The 26132-nt window shown below is 36.8% G+C and overlaps 1 long non-coding RNA gene across 9 annotated transcripts; it reads right to left on the bottom strand.

The window, feature by feature from the left end:
- Window positions 1-11722: 11722 nt before the first annotated feature.
- LOC113303540 lies at window positions 11723-19027 on the bottom strand. 9 transcript variants are annotated; one of them, XR_003337582.1, is made up of 13 exons: window positions 17702-19027; window positions 15948-16145; window positions 15322-15384; window positions 14879-14937; window positions 14588-14763; window positions 14202-14477; window positions 14007-14120; window positions 13524-13616; window positions 13242-13300; window positions 12877-13032; window positions 12556-12636; window positions 12312-12431; window positions 11723-12126 (listed from the first exon to the last, which is right to left on the bottom strand). It is a non-coding gene; the product is annotated as an uncharacterized LOC113303540 (long non-coding RNA). The 9 variants fall into 9 exon arrangements; XR_003337577.1 differs by having other exon boundaries at window positions 13242-13616; window positions 17684-19027; XR_003337578.1 differs by having other exon boundaries at window positions 13242-13616; window positions 15948-16114; window positions 17684-19027.
- Window positions 19028-26132: the final 7105 nt, after the last annotated feature.

Below are 26132 nucleotides of genomic sequence, written 5' to 3'. Positions count from 1 at the left end.
TATAATTAAAACTTTAAGTGCATTAAGTTCAAACCATGATCATCCAAAATATAAACCATTACTATCCCAAAAGAGTGTTAAAAACTTAAAACTCAAACAACCAAGTCTTAAAAACTTAAACTTTTAATATCTAAAACTTAAATTTATAAATCATGGAGCATCAGCATTATGAGCAGCAACACCATGAGGATTTGCAGCAACATCATCTTCTGCTTCAGCTATGGCTTGAACTTCAGGCATTTCTCCAAACAGACCTTCCAAATGTCTGTCGCACTCACTCCCAGCTGAAATAAAATCTCTCATTCTCCTTGCAAACCTGATGAGCTGAATGACCTCTTCCACTGCAAGCTTGTCTTCCAGTTCGAGGGCTTGCTCAATACGGGTTTCACGTCCATGGGCGAACTTGTAGATCCTTCTAGGTGGCACGGGTTGTGGTTCCTTGTGAATATCCTTTTGGATGAGCTCTCGAGAGTAAAATGCTAGGTGCCGAAGTCCGTATCTACAAAAAAGAAAAAATCTAGTTCACAGTCGGTACATAAGAAAACTTATGTAACCCGATTCTTAACCAAAACATACACAAGAATTCAAAAGTAAATAATCGTTTTATGTGATACATGTATAAAAACCGATTGTGCAATGAAATCTGAAGAGACAATTTCACAATCAGTAAATTAATAGCAAATAAAATCCGATTGTGGAAGCAGGTGATAAAAAATTAGTCCCAAATTAACTTTTCCATAATCCTAAATGAGGATCTTGTTTGATTTGATCTTTATGATGATGATTAAAATAAATGGAAATTTTCGAAGAATCCTATCTCTTTCATGAACCCGTTATTAAAGATCGAATATATAATTAGCCCAAAATACAAAATCTACAGATTAGTAGTTTTAGATTAACTTATATTTTCATATTTTCAATATGACTAAATTAATCTTAACTAACAAAAATATTTTTTTATTAAATTCTGTTCATAACTGTTTTTTCAATTCCATTCACTGCCGGTCGATTAGTTACGAGCATTTTTTGCGGGAAATATTTAAGTAGAAATCCTTTCTTATCTTTTAGATACCTGAATGTCCGGCTGAAGTTTTGCAGTTAATGTACGTCCAAACACTGAAGTCTTAACAAACACGCCCAAGCTCAATCATTTTCGGTTAACCTTAATTTCCATGATTTGCCATGGACAGCCAAAAAAAAAAAAGAAGAAAAAAAAAAAAGAAAGAAAGAGAAGAAGAAGAAGAAGAAGATAGAACGGGAGGAATTACTGAAGGATAAGAAACAAACACTAATCTGCGCTAATTTCCATTTTGATTTGTTATCTTATTTACTCGCTTGTTTGGACGGGAAAAGAAAAACTTCAATTTATCATCTTTCGGGAATCGGGGTTATATCATGTTCAACTGTTCAAGTAATTAGTGGTGACTATTTGATTTCACCAATCGCCGTTATACAAAAATTTCACATGTTTTCTTTATCTTATTTTATTTTCGTTTGATATTTTTGCACAACAAACTTCTTTTCTTTTTTTTAGGGATACACGGAATGTAAATTGATATAATTATGATTATCTTCACGAGTCGCACGTGATAAGTAGAGTTTCCCATTGGAATTTTACAAATTTGGGTTACTTTTTTTTACCAATTTTTGTGATAATTAGAGTTTTTTTTTTTTTAAGGAGTGATAGTTAACACTAAAATTCTGATTAGGTTAATTAATTGAGTTTAGATTAAAATTTTATAATTATGAATTCAATAAATTAAACCTTTCATTTGTCTTATGAGTTCGATTTCGATCAAAAAAAATTGGTTTTGAAAATGCATAAGGTCGACAAGGTAAACGTTTGAATAAGGTGCCGACTAAAGTTTGTCGGCAAGGTCTACTTTGAATAAGCTGCCGACGAAGAGAGGCCGACATTGTTTTCGGATGCAGAATACCCCGACCGATTTTCTGCCGGAAGGGTCTTTGAATGAAGAATACGCCGACTATCTTGGGCCAGAAGTTTACGGTCGGCATGGAAAATTTTCCTACAATACCGGCGATAATATGGTTGGCATGAACATAATTTTTAACACTGCCGGCTGACCTGTAGTCGGCATGATAAGGATTTATAACCATGCCGACATGTACTTATACCAAACAGAAAACAGAATATGGGAAGATGTAATCCACTTTATTCATTCAATTTTGGTTACTACATTGATTGAAACATAAAACCTAATCCTTGTCGACGGAAAAACGAATGCACTTAGCATGTGCATCAAGCCTTTGAACCCATAGGCGATCCTAGTGGACGAGTTATAGTCTCGTGAGGGCTTACATAGAGGTATACCCGCAAAACCTATACAAAAACTTCTAAAGCCATCAATCTTCCTCCGACGAAGACGATACAACATCCAAATAGTCCGGGTTATCCTCCGGGATTCTTTCGGCCAAGAAGTGATAGCTTGCGTCGAACGCGAATGCTTCCTCCTTTACCTCCAAGTAGCGCGCTTTCACGACTTCGTGCTACAAAAACAAACTTACATTTGTTAGTGGTGCTTCATTGGAAGATAAAACAACATGGGTTACGTAAAACAAACCACAAAAATACTCACAAATTGTGCAATGCACAAGTTGAAGGGGCGTGTGTTAAAAACCTGGGGTTAGAGAGCTAAAAAAGCAAGTATGGCCTTTTCGATCACTTGGTGACGATAATGGACTTCTTGAACACTTCTTCCATTAGGATTCCCAAAATCTTGCCTAAATTTGTTGTGTACCCTATCCCAAAAGGTTACGACATCCACACTTACGGAGGATTGCCTTCTAACTCGAGTTTCCGTGTACCAAGCTTTGGTGATTGCCAAATCTTCATTTGAATCAAATGAAGTCATTGTTGTTTAGCTATTGGGTGAGTTAGATGGATTGTATGATTATATGAGCTTTGGAGAGTATATGGAACTATTTGTATGTTGTTTTGTAAAGAGAAGTAGTGTATTTATAGGATGGTGGCCAAATTTGGCCGCTATAGTGCCCAAGTACAAGTCAATCAATGAAATTGTACTTGCAAAAAATTTGAAATTTAAATCCGCTGGCACTGGTTTATTTCATTAGTATGCCGACTAAGTCAGGCCGGCAAGGTCGGAATTTTGTTACCATGCCGACCTGATGATGATTTTAGGCATCAGGAGACCAGTTTCTTCTGTGTATCCGCCAGAACTGTATTGGGTTATTAGCATGACGAATAGGATTCGGCCGGCAGGGTATGAATTTTGTTACCATGCCGACCTTATACGATTTTAGGCATCAGGAGAAGGTTTTTCTTCTGTGTATCCGCCGGAACTGTATTGGGTCATTAGCATGTCGGCCAGGATTCGTCCGGCAAGGTTTGAATTTTGTTACCATGCCGACCTTATAAGATTTTAAGCATCAGGAGAAAGGTTTTTTTGCCACACATAGCCGGCAGGGTCGATAACATATTACCTTGCCGGCAAGTAAACAGCTGGCTAGGTAGGAATCATATTACCTTGCCGACCCTGGTAGCTACACAATTTCTGTTGTCAGGGACGACAGTCTGAGAATTCACAACCTTGCGGGCCCTAGGACAGTCGGCAATGTAACTTAAAAGAAGCATGCCGGCATAAGTATTGAAACTTTACATAGCTAAAGAAATCATTCATTCAACAAGTCGAAATCCAATACTTTTTGTCCAAAATACGAAAACATGTCCCATAAACCTTAAAAAAACATTTTTCCACACCATTAACTTAAACATTTGTCCACCACAACATAAAGAAATAAACTAGGAAAGCATTCATTCACCACGACCACGGCCCCGTTTAGGAACACTACAACTGATGCTACCTTCACCACCACGACCACTACGAGCCCTCTTTTTGTCAGCATTCAGCTTGTCTTGTGCTTACCTCCTAGATTTTTCTTCCACCTTTACTTCAGCCTCAAGTTGCTTGAACAATACATGGGCATCCTCATTGTCAACATTGTAAGCATAGTCAATATGCTTGCTTTGCTCTTCAATCGACAAAGGCTCTCCTCTGTCTTTCGCGCAACACAACACCTTCACAAAGGTCTTCAATTGATCCTTCTATTTTCAATTAAACAACCAACAATTAATAGAATGATTCGATAATGCAATCTAAAAATAGTAAGAACAACTATAAAATACTTACAAAGAACTTAAGCATTGTTGTTGGGTCTTTCGATTCCATCTTCCTCTTACGAGCCAGTTCTTCAGCAGTCATTTACCTAACCACGGTAGGACGATCCCAACCCAAGTACCACGCCATGTATTTCTCAGTGGCTTCATGACCGGTGGCCACCTCGTCCAAAAGACTCACATCGATTTTACGGCCACGTCTATCGTCCCAATGTTCTTGAGTTGGTGCTGGATCGTAAGCGACGTTAATACTTTTTTGGGACGTGGTGCATTCAACTATGTCCACAGTAAAGAACGGCTTTTCTTCATCGAAATGAGGTTCTTCTTAAACGTAACCCAATTGTCGGATTGCCCGATGTGGATCGTACATTGAATATCCATCATACATAGTCATCAAGGGTCCATAGTATAATGCAACTTCATCTCTCATTTGGATTAAACCTTTAGTTCTAGCATCTAGATACGGATCAAATATCACCTCCTCCGCAGTCAATTTTTCGATGGCATTTCGGAGTTTCATAAGATTTTGCGGCATTTCCTTATCCCGAGTACCCTTAAAACTGTACCTTTGCGCTCTTGGATTATCAACCGCAACATTTTCATCCACTTTGACGTAGGAGTTGGTTTTGAACAAAGAAGGGAAGTGCTCATATATCCAAACCTATGCAAACACAAAGTTTAGTAAGAATCTTATCTTATAAGCATTTTGCAAATATAAATGATTTAGATAATAGAATTACCTGGAAGAGACATGTGTTTCCGTTAACTTGCTTAGTGAGTGTTCTAGAAAATTTTGTCAACTCATTGTTCAAGAAGGCGACCACCGCAGTACCCCAAGAATACTCACGCATCTTATCTAAGGGATCCAACAGTTGCAAGTAACTGGCCTCGACCAAGCTTCCGGAACTGTCGGGGAAGATACATTTGCCCAGGATGTATAGCAAATAAGTTGACGCGGTAGCATTAATTCGCATCGGGTTCACCCTTCCTTCCTTATCAAAGATTTTCTTTGTCTCCCATAATGTGTCCCTCAACTTCTTCAGATTAAAATTCTTGCTTAGACGACCATCCTTCATCTCAAGAACAGACTCCGTCTCAACCTGATTCCAACCGAACAATTTCTGGCTCAATGCATAAATATCCTTGAAAGGAAACTTATCATCGAATCCCTCAGTGACTGCTTTTCCATCAGCCTAGAATTTGTTGAGCATCATCGGGAGTTATCGCTATCTCACCGAATGGGAATAACATTGTATCAGTCTCTCCTTAGAACCTCTCACAGAATGCAGATACGGTAACTTTATCATGCTCAATATTCGAACTCTCCACCGCAGGTCACAACCCGGAGTTCTTGAAAATCACTTTCTCCTCCTCACGTTCCTTGTCAAGATCCCAAGTATTAGTCACTGAACATGAAGCTTGGCGCCTCATGAGACGGACGACATGCTTGTGATCCTAAATACCAAAAAAACAAAATGAAAAGAAATACAAACACTTGACACAAATTTAAGATAGTTACACACTTGAATAAAGAACAAAGACGGATTGAGATTACTAACGATAGTATTATGGATAGTACATTCCCGTGAGTCTTTGTATCCAAAAAGAAATTGTCCACCATCTCTTGGGGTCCCCCTTGGAAGCTCACCCTTTCTCAGTGCAACCATCAAGTGACGGGGAGGCATGTGAGAATCAGTTGGTTTAGTGATCACCCTCTTACTCGTTCCGGTTTCGGTTGAAGTTAAAGCTAAAGCTTCGGTGGGTTGAACAATAGCTAGAGTTTTTTCTCCATCTCCATCTCTTTCTTCTTCTTCTTCTTCTTCAACAACTTCATCTTGGATATTCTTACCTTTATCTCCATTACCATCATCATCATCATCATCATCATTACCTCCTCCAACATCAGGCATGTCTTGATCACCATCATCATCATCATCATCATTGTTACCTCCTCCAGCAGCCGGAGTGCTTTCATCAACATCATCATCACCTCTTCTACCGGATGTAATTGATTGGTCTTCATCTGGAGTCTCGTCTGAATCACTGAGTTCAGATGGTGGTTCAGAATCATTTATTATACGGATCTTTGTCGTTCCCGGCACAACGTATGTCCCTCGATGTGTTCAAGTCAAGAATTTATCACCAACACGAGGAGGTCTTGAAGGAGGACTAAGAGCTTTCAGAGCTTTCTTCTTTGCCTTTTCCAACTTGAACAAGAACAATTAAGAAAAAAAATACAGGTCGGCAGGGTCTACAAATATAACATATCCGGCGGAAACATGGCCGGAAGGGTCGATATCTAAATTACATGCCGGGCAAACTACAGCCGGCGGGGTATCATTAAAATAGCCTGTCGGCTTATAACACATATGAACCCAGTAGAAACAAGGATTTTTCACATTACAAGTCGGCAAGGTCCATAACCCATACATCGCCGGCTGACAAACTGCCGGCATGGTTTTATATAAATACCATTCTGGTTTTAAAAATTCAAGGCATCAGGAACCAATATATTCAAAACAAGTAGCCGACAGGGTAAATAATAATAACATGCCAGCTTCATTAAAAAACTGACGCCGGCAAGGCCTACGTTTGAATAACCTGCCGGCCCTGATAGTAGCAGTTGCAAACTCTAAATAATCGGCAATTATTCAACCAAAGAGCTTACCGGCCAAACCCTAACTATGAAAAGCCGGCAAGGTCGATAACATAGTACCTTGCCGGAGTCGCAACTGCCAATTCACAATGACCTAATTTGAAATGCAAACATGAAATCGAAGTACTAGAGTGAGTTTAAGTATGCCCTTACTTTTTTAATCGCACCATTTCTCGTGTTTCAGCGCCTGTGAATTCTTCTTTTTCAATCGTTTTTTTCTTCTCTTTTTGTTGAACTAGTTTTGCAAATTCGGGATTGTATTCATTGCACTTTCTATTTGTTTGTTTCATCTTACTAGTCCTAGGTGGTGGCAGATCCATTGATGAAGATTAATCGGAGTTTTTGAATCGACGATTTTAACGAATTGATCGACGAGTTTTGGTGGTGGTAGGGGTGATGGGACGATATGGTTGTGGAGGAGAAAAAAAAGAGAAGAAGAAGATGGAATGAAAAGATTAAAACTGATTTAGGGTAATAGGTTTTTAAAGGGTAAGGGTAGTTTTGTAACTTACCCATTAGGACTCCCCCTAAAACCCTTAAAAAGAATCCCTTTAAAATTGGGTATACCCCAATTACTCTGGGTATACCCCAATCAAGCCAGTATATTTTTTACCCACACCCACACCCATACTCTTTCTTTCTTTCTTCTGTCCATCTCATCTCATCGTCATTATCATCTCTTTTCTCTTTCACAATCTTGAACATGAAAACAACATAAATGAATTCTTAGGAGATTTTTTTTGATGGAGACGTTTTTTGAAGGGAGCATGGGAGATTAATAATATGTTGACACATATCTTTGATTTCCATGAATTATGTTTCCAAAAATACAAAAAAAATGTATTTTTAGAGAGAAAATCTGTTATCTTCATTTGTGTTTGTATTTTTGAAAACATAATTAAAGGGAATCAAAGATATGTGTCAATATAGCATTGGTCCTCATGTGCCCTTCAAAAAACGCCCCGAGCAAAAAATTTCTCAAATTGTTAGTATGTTCAAAATGGACCACATCTTACAAATTAATGATTGTCTTTACACATTTTTGAAAAGGAATGTTCCGTATTTTCACTCAAACCTCCCATTATCCCATGCAGACTGCATTAATATTCCCTCTTTATCTATTTCTCTAATCATCTTTTTCATTCCTCCAAACGACTCCCTGAAACAAGTTTAGAGTATATATATTAGACAAAACAATCTCATTAAATTAAACCATGAATACTCTTCCAAAATGAGTTTTGATTGGATTACAAACTTAAGCTAAAATAAAATAAACAAGGACTTTTGGATCCTGGCTTGATCGGGGCATACCAAATTAATTGGGTATATCAAATGAGACAAAATAAGGTCATTTTGAAGTAAAATACAAAGCTCCTTATCCACATATTTACAAAAATGGCTAATTTATCCTTGATTAATTAACACTAATAAATGTGATTAGGATATTTAATTTAATTAGTTAATTAGTTGATTAAAATTTTGAAATTAGGTTTTATTTTAGATTGAACTCATGGATGTGGGTAGATGTTTTTTTTTTTTTTAGAATTCTACTTGTAACAAAAATGAAATCGTACTACCCAAACACTTATAAATATGGGATTGTAGAGCTGCTGGGTGATTTTATACTCAAAATTATAAAAGTAATCAATATTTTCAGTTCTGAAAATATGAAAAGTCGGCAAGGTAAGGATGAAGAACATGCCGACAACTTATGGCCGGCAAGGTCTGCGGATGAAGAACATGCCGACACTTATGGCCGGGCAAGGTCGATAAAAAAATACCCTGTCGACTATAAGATTTTTGACATACAGAGTGTTACAAATGCATGATTAGTCGACAAGGTATTAATTTCATAACGTGCCGACCCTGTAACTGCTGATTTGAAAGATGAAATGTCGGCAAGATATTCAACCTCATACCCTGCCGACTATATTTTAGTCGGCAAGGTCGACAAAAAAAACCTTGCCGACTTTCGGTTCGTTTTGATTCTTCGTTTTTTTTTTTTTTGATTTCACATGTATAATTAGAGTTTAGATGAAAGATTTTGATTTTTTTTTAATATGTTTTGGTCGGCATGGTTTTTTAGTATGGACAATTTGGTCTTTTAACACCTTTTAGACACCCCTCAAACACACTAGTTTGGATAGGAATAAAATGATTATATCCCAATCTCGCCACGCTTTGGATTCACAGATCATTGACATTTTCATTCTTAAAAATAAAACCAAGCATTATAAATGACATGGCGCTAAAGTTGCATGATGCATCTACAGTAAAGTGGGGCGTGCAATATCTGTGGAACATCTAGGAAAAAAAATGCAATTCCCGAAAATTGAGTTTACAACTTACAATACGTAGCGGTTAAAGACTTTTTTTTTCTTTTATCAAATGTTATAGCAGACGTTAAAGATGGATGGACTAGTTTGCATGATTTATTGTTGGTGAAACTGAAAATAAATACATCAAGAGAAGTTCCATCAATGGATAGCCTTGGGACCTTGGTGAGCAACAAACAGTGGAAGTGAATATTTAGTTGTTTTTTTATATGGGTTCAAAATCTTTTTTTCCAAGAGAATTGCATTTAGTATATGTTAGCTAGTCGAGTCACTTTCTTTCTAATGCTGCAGCGCGCTTGAGTAATGACGCTTGATCAGACTTTCTCCATGACGAAAATGATATATGTTCAGTTTTTAATCTTTTATTTTATCAAGAGGTGTCCCTTTTTACAGTTGGATTAACACAGTATTGGAATTATCTATCCACTGTAAAAATATCAGTATCCACTTTTACCCACACCCATATTCTTGATCATAAGCATAATCACAATCTTGATCCGTAAAATGAAATGAATTCCTAGTTAAGTGAACTGCCAGCATCTGATCCAAATAAAATAAGACCCAGTTCACAATCAAATTTGTGGATGTTATTCCATAGTGAAAAATGACTCCACAAATATCTAACCAACCATGTATACAGGGATTATCACAAAGACATCGATGATACTATAAGAGTTTCCCTTAGAATACACATTAATCAATTTTTGTGAAAATTCAATCGTCACATATTTTTCTTGTAATATCATGTTAACGTGAAAGCTCCGTATAAGGCTCAACTTACTAAAGCGACCCTCATGAAGTAATAGGTATCAATGAGGGAAGAGACGCAGCTGAAAAAACCCTCGTGAGGTATCAAAGAGGGAAAGAGGGCAACCTTTGTGAAGACAGCTCTGTTCCGTCACTACGACATCAGGGTGTTCCAGGAACTTTTATTCAAATATATACTACATTGTTCATCAGATTCATCAACAGTTTTTAATCAAAATTAACCTATTACTAGTTTGGATTGTTGATATTTCATTAAAAAAGAAAAGAAAAAATAGACTACCAACAGACTTACATGAAAGATTAAACCCCATTACAACCCTGTTCAGTACTTACACATATTACTGTTTGTACCGTGTATAAAATACACGGAAGACCCGCGAATCAAACCCGTTTACCCGTGAAGATTCCAGTTTCCAAAAGTATTGTTGCCCAGGTTGCTTGCACATGAAGTTTGCCTAATTAGGGTTACATAAACTATATAAATACATGTATCCTAAACCCTAAGAGGATATGAAATCTCAGGTTAGCTAACTACACACAACTATTGTAACTCATATCAATAAAATCTCTCGCTACGGGATTCCATCCGTGGATGTAGGCAACACTTGCCGACCACGTTAATTCTTGTCTCCTTTTACTTTTCTTCAATTCTTTTTCTAACCTTAGTTTCGCATCATCAACATCAAATCAATTGTGTTTTGTGCCTAAAAGTAATTTTGGGTACAAACAATTACATTATCCATATTAAGACTCTTAGTACAACAAAGAGATCGTAAGTCTGAAATCAAAATAAACATTCATCACAAAGAAAAATCCAAAACAAATCAAAATAAAACTTTTACTCACCTCAACCAGTCTAAAAATCCTTCATACAAAAGAAAACACAACATGGAATAACCAAAAGAGTAGCAAAATTACTAATCTCCGTATCATATCCAGCAAGATGAGCAACAAGCACCATGTTTAAAAAAAAATTGTGAACCATCATCAAGTGATATACATATTTTTGTGCCTAATATATCTCAATTCTATATGTTGATGGTGTTCAGTTTTGTACTTTTTATGGTGTTAATTGTGTGCATGTTAACTTCGGAGAATTTGGCTCCAAAAGTGTTAAAGGCACCCTCACTTTGGATAAGGGCACCACCCAAAACATGTTCCAAAGAGACACCAGCATCGGATAGGGGGAAGTCATCTTCTTTTCAAATTTGAATTTCAAAATTACCGGGAAAACTGGGTTTAAACTGGCAGAGTTGAAGATCTGGACGAGTTTTAGAGAGATTAGATCGCTGATCTTGATGGGCTAGACTTGTTACTAGAGATAAACAGGACTGGTGTGGTTGCTAGATTGGTTCAAATCCATGGATTACCTTTGACAGTTTTGACTGAAAAGGCGGTTACGTCCCTTGCATCTCAGTTTCATATACCTCAAGGAGATTCACTGAAGTAGAGAAAATTAAAATTGATATCACTAAGGCTTCAAAAATCGATCAATGTTACTCTTACATAAGAAGGTAATTGAAGCTAAACTAGGTAGGAGAATTTTCCGAAACTTTGTTTTTTCCGTGGTTTCTTTGGGCCTTTGGGCATTTGTAAACTCTATCAAGACATAGCGAGAGATCTGGAAATTGATTACTCACAAGGATTCTATCAACTCTTGACCAATCTGAATTAATGGCTATTTGGACTACCGGAGATCTCAACCATACCGGAATAGAACCAGAGCAAGGGTACAGATCTAGAATTCAGTTGTAACTTTGTTGTTCAAGTCTGTTTCTATATGCAACTAAGTATTTCTTCAATTGCTGGTTTTGGCTGTTATGCACATTGCACATTTAAAATACTTTCGTCTGTGTTTGTGTTTTCCCTGCTAGATTTTTCATTTTAATCGATTCATACAAACCTGAAGACCACAATGGGCTCATTAACAACTTGAAGAATTGGCTATGTTTATAAAACTACATAGCTTTAGATGAATTACACATGTATCAGAATAAAAAATCTGGCGAAGGATAGTCAAAAATCCGTTTAGATAATTTTGAATTTGCAGACATTGTTATGCTGATTGTAAGAATGAATCTCTCTCCTCTGAGAAGTGCTCAGCTCAACCCTATCTCTCCACATGTGCTCATCCCTGTCTTCCTTTCATCATGTTCCTTGGAAGTTTCAATTTGTATTTTCACACCATCAGATGGTGTGTGGTGATAGACCTGACACAATACCGCAAAAAACGGAAATAAATTGTAACAGTCAAAAACTAAATGATTGATAAGTCAGCAGTTCAGAAACAAATCCGCATGACTATGTTACTTCCATATCAATCCCAAAGGTTAACTGACTCTATGTTAGTTCTATATCAAGCTCAACTCACAAGCAAGGCCAGAATCACGCTTACATCAGAATCCCCTAGTAATCCAGGCATTTGAAATTTGACTGATCATGTGAAAACAGCGAAAGCTCCAGAAAGAGCAGCCATAATGCTTGCAGCTGGAGCAAACACAAGCATCAGCCTAACCTAAATGGGATGCAGAACAATCAGGGAAAAAAACAATAGAAAGACAAAGGGAATGTAGAGCTTATTGAAAAAAAAAAAAAACCAGAAATAAAAGCTGAAATCAGGTGAATGGGTATTTTCTTACCATGACTCCTGACAAAAATACTGATGTTACGATATAAAGGCCAGCAAAGGAACTGGCATCTGATAGCGGAAGAAAGCATGCCTGTCCAGGGAATGAAATTCATCAGAGAGTGGAAACCAAGCAAATAAAATACATGGACCAAGATGGTTGCACTCAAACAGAAAGGAAGAGAACAGATTGGGACTTAAAGTTATGCCAGCTGGAACCAAGAAGGCCAGAAATGTTGTTGCCCTTAATATTCAGCCATTCATCATTTCCTCGAAGTAACCAAATTAGAGAAATTTACAAATAATAAAACAAGTTGTGGGAGTTGAATCTTACGGATCAAGAAGACTCAAAATGCAACCACTCCATCCGTTTGTTGGGCTGGAGGCCACCTCTGCCACAAGTATTCTCACAACGGCAGTAAAGACCACCCTAAGAAATTAGTGAAGAACAAAGTTTCGGCTCCATTTGATATGTTAGACAGTAAAAATACTGCAAGCAAGGGAACTATTTTAAGATTTTACCATCATACAATCTGTCTTAGCAATCTCGGAAAACTTCTCAATAAAATGAAGAGTATGCATTTATCAGGCGCCAACACACCGCAATTTGGTTAGGTAGTTTTTTTTATCTGTTGTAAACTTTCAACGTCCTTCGATATTTACTAAACTAGTAAACTATTATAAGTTGTGGGAGCTTACATGCCAACAGTTACTACATGTGCCACAGCCACTTCAAATATTTGCCGACATAGAAATCCCTTGATGTAATACACAAGAGCCACCACATGGGTAATAATGAAAACCAGGAAAAAAGGAAAAGAACAACATCATCAGAAAATAAGAAATAATGTGCCACAAGCAAAACAGATATTAAATATTTAAATTGGTTAAAAGCAGAATGGGAGAAGAAAGCAACCACAATTTTGAGTAGTAGGATCTACAGGAAGGTGCCCAATTAGCCACCACATCCGATTAACTCACCAAAAACAACGCGAAGTGTTCCAAGGTCATCACAGCTTTGAAGCCAACAACAAGCACCAATGAAGCCAATAATGACCCAGGGGCCAGGACCACCTGCATGAACAAGGTTTCGCATTTAACGATGCATAGAAAGAATGCTACAACAACAAATTCTTTCTTTATCATACTAAGGCCTGACAAATCATATGCTGAAGCAAAGTGTACAAGTTAAGTTAACTAGGTTCAAAGCATAGCAGCATATCACAAACACTACTGAAAAAGTCTCGAGTACTACTTGAAATGCGGCAGCGGAAAGATGCACTTGATGTCCAATACTTTTGTTTTCCCTACATAGCTCTAATATTTTCCTTTTTACCACTTATGATTCCTCGATTTCATTTTTCCGCTAAAATCGACTAAAACTAATGGGTGTCATACTAAAATACGGATGTGCATCTATTTATTCAATGGAATGGAGATCCTAAACAGAGACAAGATACTTACAAGAGGAGCATACGCAACATACAGCCAAAGAGAGTAACGATCAGTTGCAATGCACAGAAGCACATGTACTGGGATAACGTTAATAATAAAGGTGTAACCTCCCGAAGAGCACACCTGAAAAATAAAATGTGACCAACACATGTACATAGGAACAAAAGGAGAATAGCCACAGTAACATCAGTCCGTCATACTTACCATGTAGATAGTATGCTGAAGCATTAAAGTGGCATAGAAGAAGGATCCGGTGTTCAACGTATGTCAACAATTAGATACTGTGATCCAAAAACAGTTTATAGCTACAGAATTATCGCTTCTCATTTCATCTTAGATATACACTCACTAGTCTCTACAAACCCATGAATTGGGGTTTTACCGCTTTTGATATCTCTGTCTTTCCTTCGATCCTCCTTGGAGGTTTTAGTGTTTATAACCACACCATCTGCAGGTGTGTGGTGAAGACCTGACACTATACTGCAAAACAGAAATAAATTTTGACAGTCAAAAGCTAAATGATTGATAAATCAGCAGTTCAGAACAAATCCGCATGGTTTTATGTTAGATCTATATCAATCTCAACTCACCACAAGACTCCAAGAACGTGCACAAGCAAGAAAGCCAGAATCACGCTTACATCAGAATATCCTAGTAATCCAGGCAGTTGAAACTTTGACTGAGCATGTGAAAACATCAAAAGCTCCAGAAAGAGCATTCCAGCCATAATGCATGCAGCTGGAGCGAATACAAGCATCGGCCGAACCTAAAAGGGACGCAGAACAATATCAGGGAAAAAAGATAGAAAGACAGAACTTAGAGATTATAAAAAAAATACGAGAGATAAAAGCTAAAATCAGGTGAATGAGGATTTTCTTTACCATCACTCCTGAGAAATATACTGATGTTACGATATAAAGGACAGCAAAGGAACTGGCATCTAAAACAGAGAAAATAAAATTCATCAGAGAAAAGTGAAAATCAAGCAAATAAAATACATGGACCAAGATGGTTGCACTAAAACAGAAAGGAGAAGAGATTGGGATTTACAATTATGCCAGCTGGAACCCAGAAAGCCAAAACACTGATGCTCATAAAGTAAGAATGCCATGTTGGCGGCTGGTGTTCACTTAACAATTATGGGAATATATTTGCTAGCATAAGTTATGTTCAAGTTATACAGACAGGAGTCAATCGAACATGTGACTCAGTTGTATAGGGTAGATTCTATTTTAAAATAATCTGCCATTCATCATTCCCTTGATGTAATAAAAATTAGAAAATTTTATAATTAAAAAAACAAGTTGCGGGAGTTGAATCTTACAGATCAAGGACTCAAACTGCTCCATCCCTTTGTTGGGCTGGAGGCCACCACTGCACCACGGCCCTAAGGAATTAGCAAAGAACAATGTTTATGCTCCATTTGATATGTTAGACAGTAAAGATACTGCAAGCAAGGGAACTACTTTACGGTTTCACCATCCTACAATCTGTCTTAGCAATCACGGAAACTATCCTAGCAAGCCTAACTTGTCAATAAAATGAAGCGTATGCTGTGCATTCATCAAACTCCAACACACCACAATTTAGTTAAATGGTTTCTTTTATCTGTCTATTTTAAACTTTCAACGTCCTTCAATATTCACTAAACTATTATAAGTTGTGGGAGCTTACATGCTACACGTGTCAAAGCCACTCTAAACATTTTCGGAGATAGAACTCCCTTGAGGTAATACACAAGAGCCACCCACATGGATAATAATGAAAACCGGGAAAAATGGAAAAGAACAACACCATAAAAAAGGATATGATGTGCCACAAGTAAAACAGATAACAATTTTAAAATATGTTCAAAGTAGAGATGGGAGAAGAAAGCAACCACAATTTTGATTAGAGTAGGATCTATCAGTAGGAAGGTGCCCAATTAGCCACCACGTCCGATTAACTCACCAAAAATAACGCGAAGTGTTCTAAGGTCATCACGCGAAGAATGTGCAGAAGCAAGAAAACCAGAAACAGGCTTACATCAGAATGCCCTAGTTCCAGGCAGTTAAAATTTACTGAGCTTGTGAAGACGTCAAAAGCTCCAGAAAGAGCAATTCCAGCCATAACGCGTCCTGCTGGTGCAAACACAAGCATCAGCCCAACCTGGAGAGGACGCAGAACAATCCAGAAATAAAGAGAGAGAGAGAGACAAAAAGAATGTAAAGAACATTAAGCAAACACGAAAAATAAAAGGCGAAATCAGGTGAATGGTGATTTGCTTATCATGACCCCTGAAAAATATGCTGATGTTACTATAAAGAGGACATCCAAGGAACTGGCATCTGATAGTGGAAGAAAGCATGCCTGTCCAGGAAGTCAAATTCTCCGAACAAAGAGAAAATTAAGCAAATAAAAGACGACGTGGGCCAAGATGGTTGCACCAAAACAGAAAGGAAAAAAAGAGATTGGGACTTCCAATTAGGCCAGCTGGAACTAGGAAAGCCAAAATGAATGTCCATAAAGTAAGATGGCCATGTTGCAGGCTGGTGTTCACTTACACTAGCAATTATGGGTACAACCTTGCTACCGTAAGTTATGTTCATACTGTACGAACAAATTGTATTTGTAAACAATAACTCGACCTGCAGAATGAATCTCTCCACTGAGACATGTGCTCGCATAAATGAGCTCTAGGTCTTATTGATGTATCATCTTTTTTCTGAAACTTGCCTTTCATGGTTCACTACCATTTGTTTCCATTGGAAAACATGGGGACAAACACTTTCAACAGTTTTCTCTACAAAAGATTGTCCCATTTGGATCACCACCCATTTTTCTATAACTACCAGTCAATTTCCGGCTGGTTTCAGCCATAACTGAGAAAGATGAAACCTAATTTAAATCAAATTACACGGTCGATTCACATTTTTCTGGACAATCAATGCTATCAGATACATATTGATACCATTTTTATCATCAGAGAGAAATAATGCTACTTGAGATCTAACTGAATCAGAGTTAAACAAATGGAAAGTTGACACAACTGTGGAAGTAGACATGAAGTTGTGAAAAACCACAATTTAAGTGCAATCTCATCCATTTGGGGGAAGATGTCAAAATTGTCGTTGTGGCCTATAAGGTAACTGGCTCATTATTCCTTCCCATGGAGGTGGAAAAGTAGCTTGTTGATGATAAACAATTTTGGCTGGTTGTAATTAATGACAGAACGCAAGAATGGATACATAATTCATGTTAGATATCCTAGATAACTGTACCTGATTGACTAAATGTTCTGGAGAAATTTACTGACGGATGAAGACAAACTTCAGTGCAGTTTCCTATTCAAAATTATGAATTTTCCTGAATATGCCTATTCTACTCCCAAGTGTAAACAAAATAAGTGACTACGGTGTACATTAAGGTCGGGTCAGTTGTCACTACCAAAATGCAAAATTTACAAAGCCATACAGATTAACTCAAAATAGAAACAATTCCAAAAAGTTGGATCAATGATATAAAGATAGAATAAAGGGAACTGATGTATATTACTCACTAACACAATGTCAAACATCAAGGCTCACAAAAGGTTACTTGTTAATGAAACTCACAAGTATCAAGGCTCACAAAAGGTTACTTGTTAATGAAACTCATAAGTCTACAAAATGATATGTATACTACTGCCAAAACTCCATGAAGATTACCAGTTTATAAGTACATACTCAGGGTTCGCATCCTCCTGTAGATGCTTGAAAGGTGAATTACTGCTTTCTGCCTCCTTTAACTGACTTCATTATTTCTGTATCTTTTCCCTTAATTCTTTCAACTATATGAAGGTGCTCTTGTGAGGGAATACTTGACGAGCCCATTCCTTAAAATCCACAAGCGGTTTCGAGGTTGAAGCTTTTGTGCTGTAAATGTTGAGATAGTTATCAACACTAATGTAAGTTAAAACATGCCCCCTCTTCGTAAGGGCTAATGAATGTCTCTCATCAACCCTAAACTCTTTACTCCATTCCAATGGGCGATGTTCCTCTCCCTCTTTCTTGCCATGATTATCATTCTTCTTTTTCAATAGCCATATGTCAAAACCTTCTTCTCCTTCGTCAACTACAGTAATATACAAGAATTCACCCAAAACCCCTATTGTATGATGTAGCAATTTAGTGTCTGGTGGGGAAGGAGGAGGTGCAAGATGTCCGCAGAACTTTTCCTCAATCAAATCGAAGGTCAAGATCGTATGTATATTAGTGTTATCCCAATAAAGAGATCCATTGGCAAAGCTACCATGTTCATGGCGTTGATTATACATAGGGCAGATATCAGAATTGAACTTTCCAAGGTCTCTCCATCCATTGCCATTGGACTTCTATAAACTCGGTCGAACACATATATCGCTACCAATTTGTACTCATTTGTTGAAGGAAGGTAACCAAATCCGAATGTGCAAAAACCAAAATCATCGGCATCTATTTTGATTTCTGGAAGGTTGAGATACTCTTTGATGAGAGGGTTACATAAACAAACAGGTATATCATGTTCCTCTCCAGCAATACAGATTAAACCGTTACAAGATCCAATAAAGCAAGTACCTAAAGTTGGTGTTGCAATCATCCTTCTAATTCTCTTAATGGGTTTTCTTAACTCATGATTCTGATCATCATTATATTCAAAAAAGTAAATCTATTATTATCAATTAAAGCAAGAAAACCCAACTTACAAGAATCTTCAGCAGCAGCAGGATGACGTAAGATTGAATGATCGATCATTAGAAACGATATTTCTCCAATTTTTGGAGACTAATTTGCAATCAAGCACCATGGTGCACTAGTTAATATCTCTATTGTAATTTTGCGCGACAGTTTGTTGAAATAATCCATTTTGATCTTCATACGGAGAAACAGCAATTTGATAAGATTAAGAAATTTGTTAGGGTTTAAGAAATAGCGACGCAGAAAGAAAGAAATTTGTCTGTGGAATGGGTACAAGAAAGAGAACTTCCGGAAGAGAGTTATGCGTTATGCTTATGCCTTATGTTTTTGGGGAGAGATGTGAGAATGGTTTAGTGGGTGAAGGCCAAAAAAGCCTTCGTATTTTGAGGCCTATAGGAATTATACGAGGCCTATCGTTTTCTTCGCCCACCTACACAAAAAAGGATAAGGGTAAACTGGGTAAAAATATTAAGTTACCCTCACTATTAAAATTTAATCCTAAATTTTATCTTTCTGGATTTTAAACTTATTTCAATTCTATCAAAATTAAAATATATTCAATTTATTTCCCTCACAAATTAAAACTAACACATAATTTCATCAACTGATTCTAACTACATCGATCGTTTTAAAAGAAATTTCATCATTTTTTTTTTTTGAAAAAAAATCAAACTACACATCGTCGATTGCAACTAGACCAGGCAAACGGGCGAGCCGGGCTGGCTTGTTACACGGGTTACGGGTTAACACAGGCCCAAGTTTGCGGTCCGTTATTCTTTACGGGTCGTCATTTCTTCAACCCGAGCTTGTAGCGGGTAAAACTTGCTGGCTTGCGGGTTAGCTTGTACCGGTGAGTCAGCTCGCCAGAAAACGATTTTAACAGAGTTTCCTTTGTTTTCTGGTCTATTTTCGGCCTCATTCAGGCGATCTAAAGATCCTTCCCTCCAACCTAACATTCATCTAATTCATTTAGTGCAATCACGCATTCAAGTCATTACGCATTGCTACAATCTCTGCTTCAATAGCAACAACACAACAACTTCAATCGATCCATCTCACATCTTCAATCTCTTTACAATAGCAGTTCAACCATAAAGCCATTCTTCTCTACTTCATTTCCTCTCTTGCAGAAACAAACCTAGTTTCATTTCCATTCTCTCATCTGCAACTAGGAGGGATGAACATGGTTTCGGTTTTTCGTCGGAACCGGACCGAACCAGAACGATTAGGAAGAAATCAAACAAAACCATTTACTAATGGATTGGTTATGGTCAAAAAATTGAAAACCGACATTACTGGTTCGGTTTTGGTTTGACCTGAAAACCGAACCAAAAACCAATGGAAAACCGATAATTACATGCCATTGATTTAAATCAGATAGATGTAATTTACCCCGTCCATCTCACTCTTTGTAAACCTAAGTTCTACCCTTACCCCAGACTAGTTCATTTTTTTCTCTTCTTATTTTCTTCATCTCCAGTCGGCATTCGCCAGAATCTTCAACTGAGTTATGAATTTTGAGCATGCAGAACTTGGAGTTTATGTATTTTGAATTTGTAATGTTTATGTTTTGAACTATGCTTATAAACTTGAGTTATGAACCACGCTTGTGTGTTAATTATATTTTGCAGGTAGATTAAAAAAATTCAACTGTTATTTTTTTAAAAGATTTGACTGTCAATTTCAGAAAACTGACATACAATCGGTTTTACATTAACCCAATGGAACAAACCGAAACCGGCTAAAACCATTTAGAAACCGAACCAATGGTTAATGGATTGGTTTGGTTTAAACTTTTAGAAACCAATAGTATTGGTTTCGGTTTTGGTTTGGCTGGAAACCGAGCCAAAACTGACCATGAACAACCCTATCTACAACAGATCCCCTTTTTACTTCTTCACTGATTCAGACCAAGACCCATAAATCCATCTCCACAGTTTAAACCTATAAGTTCTTCTCACTAATTTCTTCATCTGGAATTCACTAATTTCTCCATCTAGAACTCACTAAGAAGAAGAAAAACAAAAAATAGGTGGTACTGAAGATGATCGCTGTGATTATGAGGGCGGTGATGAAAGTGAGTAAGAGTTGTTGCTGCCGCTGAAGAGAGGATAAAGAAAAAAGAAGAAGAAGAAGAAAGAACATTTTTAGGGTTATGACTTATGAAATGTATATATATGTGATTCTATTATCTATAGACAGGTTAACGGGTTGAACCTGCGAGTTTTACAAGCCGGTCCGGGCTAACTCGTTTTCCAACAAGCCAACCTTTTTCTAGCCTTAACCGGTTTGTTTAGACAACCATCCAAGCCCGGTTTGTTTAGACAACCATCCAAGCTGGGAAGGATTTTTTACGGATCAATCCGGGCCAACCCGCGGGTTTTGAGCTTGTTTTCCGACTCTAATTGCAATCAATTACTCTTAGTTATACTTGTGATTGATTAAATCATTCAAAATTGACATCCATGTCCATATTGACCGATTCCTATGATAATCGGTCTCACGTCAACCGATTATTCTGAATGTGATTTCTGGTTGAAGAACATTTAACCAGAATTGGTTGATGTTCATGCTCATATAGACCTATTCTGGTGTGGAAGAAATACCAAGTTTTTTGTATGTTTTTTTGTTGTTGCTAGAATCAAATTATGTGAATGTTCACATACACCAATTGTATATCCTTTGATTTCTTATAAAGTTCGATTCTACAGGTTAACCCATTTTTTTTCAGTTACTACTCGATCGTAAATTGAATATGAAATCATACTCATTGTAAAGTCGAGTGATATGATTTTAAAATTTGTACTTAAAATGAGACAACTAATTTTGTACCATGACTGAAAATGAGTATGCTTTTACATCCAATTTGAAGACGAGTATGATTTCGTACTCGATTTAAAAATGAGTATTAATATTTTGGTGTTTTTCAACAAGTAAATAATCGGGTAATTTGAAGGTTCATACTGACCGATTTTGGGAAAAAATAATAATATTTTTGTTTATTTTTGAAGCTGCAATCGGTCTATGTAGTAATTAGTATTGACCGATTATGAGTTTTCTTCATGAATGATGAGCATCAACCAGAATCGTCCTACGAGAGCATAAACATCGACTGATTCTTGGTTGATGAATTTACAAAAAAAAAAAAAAAATCAAAAAAAATTTCATGTTCGATAATCATTAACATTAGTTGATTTCTGAATTAACAAGATTAAATATTTATTAATCAATCAAATTAATACTAATGAATCAGGGGAAAATATTAATTAACTAAAAAGTTGGATAAGGGGTATTTCAATTGAACGAGCATTCAAAAATATGGACAAACGAGGAAACCTGTGCAAAATAGGAAAGGAAAATAATAAAGAGGCACACACGGGATGGGGCCCTCCAGCTGGCCATGCCGACGTGGCCGGTCCCACACCTTTCCCTTTTATTTTATTTTTATCTTATTTTATTGTTTTCCTAATCTCATGAAAACTCACTTGTTTGAGCAAACTTCCTCGTTTGAGCAAAAATCTAAGTTTCTCCATATTCCCTCACACAATGAAAAATAATTATACAAAATAGGGAAGAGCACGGGACCGGGCCTACTAGCCGGACGGCCATGCCCTAGTCGTGGACGATCCCGCACCTCTTTAATCCTTATTTTATTATTGTTTCCTCTCGCATCTCATGAAACTCCTTCATTTGAGCAAAAAACCTGATTTTTTTATATTTCTCCAATTTTGCTCAAAATATCAAAAAGCCAAAAAAGTCAAATGGTTCCATGATTGTCCGGACTTTTCACGGAAAATATTAAAATATTATTATTTTAATATTGCTCAAGATATTGGTCGCACGAGCAAAGTTCTACTTGCTCATTCGAGCAAAATCGAGAATTTCAGTCAAGATCAAACTCTTCTGAAAATCCAAAATATTGCTCAAATGTGCATCACAAAATATCAAAATTCTAAGAATTGAGTCACGCACAATATGGTGACAAGGGCATGCCACCTTGACCGACCAAGGTCGGCCATTAGGCTTGCAAGGAGCCGGTCCCACATATATTAATGATTTTGACCTAATTAATCTCCTACAGTTCATATTCGGTTCAAACTCTTTCCAACCAACTTGGAATTTGATCAAACGACCATCAGTTGGTCCCACGACCACCAAGGGCCGGTTTCATACCTGTTGGTCGGTCCCTCATCTCTCTATCATTAGGTTATACCTAATGCTCAGACGAGCACTATTTTAATAATGATTAAACGAGCATATAATCATTCTCTCACCAACTGGTCTACAAAGGACTTTGGCGCATGCTCATTCGAAGACCTGGGCGCTACATGGTCGGCCATCATCCCATGTATTTTTTCCCTCTCTCACTAATTGGTTGATTTTCAGTAAATCATCAATTGATCAATTCAATCGATCAAAATTAGGGTTTCAAACCAAATGCTCTGCAAACCATTATTCTGAGCAAGTTCAAACACTAATAATTTTATGTTGATCTAGCAACCAACATCCTAATTAATTATACAATATTCGGCACAGTAGCCAGTATTTTAATGAATATTTTATATCAACAATTCATCAAACGAGCAACATTTGCTCGAACGAGCAATATTTGTTCAAATTATCAATATTTGCTCTGGAAATGTTGATTCAACTATAAATATTTAATCGAACGAGCAATATTTCTTATATTTATTCAACTATCAATAATTGAGTTACAATATTTCTCATGTTGATTCAACTATCAACATTCGATAATCCTACAGAATCCAGCTATCATATTTCATCGGCTCATCAACCAATATTTGGTTCGTTAACCATTATAATCTCTCTTCGTCATTCAATAGCTCATGACACTGACGAGCATTTTCAATCAATGAGAAATCTCATTAGACGATGAATGCCTCAACTGCATACATTTCATAACTCACTAGAAATGTTCAATTCATGAATCATAGAGCATTCGTTAACCATGCTCGATTCAGCAATACTAAGACTCATCGTCTAGTCAAGTCAACAAATGACTAATTAAATATATGTCTTCCTTGCAGACTCCACATTCATGAGACATCAATCATTTCACATGGGGGTATATTGACTAGGGTTTTGGTATGACGGCCTACGGCACGTGTGTACATCCACGATGAGAAATGTGAGTTAATTCGTGAAAGTAGTTGAGGGAGTTAGAAAAGTAGTGGATGGACAATCAACCAACCCTCTCACGTACGAGGAACTGGTTCAACCACGATTTCCCACTTTCCCACTCTTTCACTCGTACAACCGTCACACTTACTGGGATCAATGTGTCTATTATACTTGCAAATATAAATAAGTTTCTTAATCAATGATTGAACAACCAAGCATGTTCTTCTGAACAAGAATTCTCATCAAACTCTCAACATAGTAGAATTCGATCAATCAATCAGAACTTATTCGAACTCGACAGTTCATTTGTAGAAATATACAATACATTCACAATCCTTGATCATCATTAATCTCACACACTTCTCATCTTCCCTCCTACAGATCAACCCTCTTCCCTCTTTGTGACCGAATTGACTCTGGAACGGCCATTGTCTTGGTTTAGTCCGGAGTCATACAGATTGATCTCTCGAACTCAAAGCACTCCCGTACAGTGCATCTGTTTGGTGAAAGCATTTTGAACGTTCGAGGAACCGACCCTCGTCCCAAAACTTTTCCTAAAAAATCAGCAAATCCTTTTCTCCCATAAACAATTAAAATCTGACTTATATTTCAGAAACAACTAAGTTTGAAGTGACCAAATTATTTTTTGCTCCACACATTTTATTTCATTATACAAGTAGTGCTGGGGGAAACCTCTTTTAGAATATGATCGACCAAACATATCAGGTTAATGGGTCTAGGGGAATCATCCTTAATGGGGTATGAGGAAGCGCACCAGGACAAAACAATATACTTATCTATCAAAGAACAAGTAATTATCAAAATCGTCTCGGTCGATTTATTAGGCTACACCTAAACGATTCTGAATTTTGTTTTTCATTTTTCAAGAACACATTACAATCGACTAGGCATTGAGTCTTGGACCTAGCCGATTGTAAATATTGTTTTTTATTGTTTGAAGAACACCTTATAATCGATTAAAAGTCCGTGAGTATTGGACATAGCAATTGTGCATCTTATTTTTTATATTTGAAGAATACATTGCAATCGGCTAGGCTGGACATCTTAGACATAGAAATTCTAAAAAATATTTTAGCAATAACAAATATACAAAAATAACGATCACTAAAATTTTGTGAACTTGCTTAAATATTGCCATATTTTGTCGGATTATGTAGCCCCGAAAAAAACCCAAAGAGTACATTTTATGTAAATATTCTTAGGGGATAATCTTCTTGTCAGAGCACTGCTCTGTTGAACCACAAGTTTTACTATCTCAAGATTGTTGTCAACGTTAGACGAACAAAACTATATTTTGATTTCTAGTCTACTAAGCAAACTCTCGGACCAGGCATAGAAGTTTGTGGTAGAGTACCAGACATCATGACCCTCGAAGACTGAAGATAGATGAAGAAATTTGAAGAACTTCATCAACAAGGTATATCCTAGTCTATTTGAGACTATGTCGTATGACTTATATTACATTTATTTCAAAGAATAAATTTAGAGTCAAGCTAGTCTTGTTAAATATATCAAAATATGATTCAAACAATGGATGATTTGAATCATTTGAAAATTGCCCAAGCACTGGTTTTATCATTTGGGAAGGTTTCAAACATCAAAGAGATAAATCCAGAACTTCTGTAATCTAGGCTCATGATAGGTTGGAAAACCATCTCCCAAACCCTAGTTATGTGAGTGTTGATGGTGGTTTTTAGTTCAGGGAAAAAATCGAAAATCAGGGAAAAAACCGAAAAAACCCTATATTTATGTGCCTTCGTTCTGTATAAAAGTAGAGCCATTTAAAGATGACGAGTGCTTACGCCTCTCTGCTTACATATGTACTGAGTAATTCGGTATCCTTACATATTTAAATTTATTGGAATGATATTGGTGCATGTTACAAAAGTCCCAAGTATTCTGTAAATTTTATTGAGCTCCAAGTTACATTATTGCAGAGCCTGCTGAGTATCTATTATATGCCGCGTTCTTAGATGAACTCTCAGTTTTGACATGATATGACGATTAATGTTAATTTTTAGTTGAGTGATATTAATTTCCCGAGGTATGTCTGAATTGAGATATGCATGGAGGTACCCGATCAAAACGCAAACTGTGAGATGCGCTACTCATAAGAGTAATAATTTTGTGTTAATATACAAAGTTCGTGTAAATTGATTAATTTTGTGTCGGTTTGCAAAATTTCAAAATTTCAACCTAATTTTGTGTCAACTCAAATTCTCGGATTTTTCAAATGTTTTTTATTTTTCGTTTTCTTTCCTAAGGATTTTTGTAGATT

The sequence above is a fragment of the Papaver somniferum genome, chromosome 8, assembly GCF_003573695.1.
Source record: "Papaver somniferum cultivar HN1 chromosome 8, ASM357369v1, whole genome shotgun sequence".
In the NCBI taxonomy this organism is placed as follows: domain Eukaryota; kingdom Viridiplantae; phylum Streptophyta; class Magnoliopsida; order Ranunculales; family Papaveraceae; genus Papaver; species Papaver somniferum.
The sequence above is the reverse complement of the archived record's forward strand: the minus strand, read 5'-3'. Positions and strand labels throughout refer to the sequence as shown.